This window comes from Mus pahari, chromosome 18, assembly GCF_900095145.1.
Source record: "Mus pahari chromosome 18, PAHARI_EIJ_v1.1, whole genome shotgun sequence".
NCBI classification, from domain to species: domain Eukaryota; kingdom Metazoa; phylum Chordata; class Mammalia; order Rodentia; family Muridae; genus Mus; species Mus pahari.
The window spans coordinates 13,991,334-13,992,409 of NC_034607.1; positions in this window are offsets into that span (position 1 = coordinate 13,991,334).

Below are 1,076 nucleotides of genomic sequence, written 5' to 3' on the forward strand. Positions count from 1 at the left end.
TGGAGGCACTTCCCCAACTGAAGCTCCTTTCTCTGTGGTAACTCCAGCTGTGTCAAGTTGACACAAAACTAACCAGTACAGGGGCATGCTGCTGCTGTTGGAATGGATCTCCTGTGTAGCCCAGACTGACCTCAGTTTGCCATTCTCCTGCCTGGATGAAGAGCCTTTTGAATGAGGGGTTTATAGGCACTTGCCTCATGTCTAGCTCAAAGTTCTTGGCATTGCCTTAGAAGTCACAAGCATGTGGTCACATGTGAACAAGTCTAGAGAGACATAAAATGAGCAGGTTATAATTGTAATCACACTGCCTGCAAAGCCAGCCAAACATGTAAGAGCAGTGGCACGGTGTGCAGCTTTGTAGTTTTTATACCTTACATCACACTTCCCCACATTCTCTCGTTTGCCACATAGTTAATGAGACACATAATTTGTGCTACAATGCTAATTAAGCTTGATTAGTTGGTCTTGTGAATGACTGTAAATAGTAGGAATGGTTTGCTGCTAAAGAAAATCTTCAGGTTTTTAAAAATTAGTTACCTGATTATTTTGTTTGGTTGGCTTTTTGTTTTGTTTTATCTTTCAAGACAGGGTTCCTCTGTGTAGCCCTGGCTGTCCTGGAACTTGCTCTGTAGACCAGGCTGGCCTCGAACTCAGAGATCTGCCTTCCAAGTGTGCTGAGATTAAATTGTGTTGTGGCACATGCCAGCACTCAGGATGCAGAGGTAGGCAGATCTCTGTGAGTTCAAGGCCAGCCTGCTGGACATAAGCAAGTCCAGGACAGCCAGGGCTCTATTACACAGAGAAACCCTGTCACAAAACAACACAAAACAAAACAAAGCCAAAGAAAGGTGTGTGCCACCACAGCCCAGTGTAATTACTTGGTATTTATAACCAGACTTAGTTTATTCATATTGTCTTGCATCTTACATGTTGATGGCCATGTGTTGTAAGAAAGTAGCCGCATAGTTGGGAATATAAGTCGATGGGCGGGCACTTGCCCAGCATGTTCAGTCCCTGAGTTCACTCCACGTGCTGCCAACAAGAAAAAAGGAAAAGAGACGAAGAGGAGGAGGAGG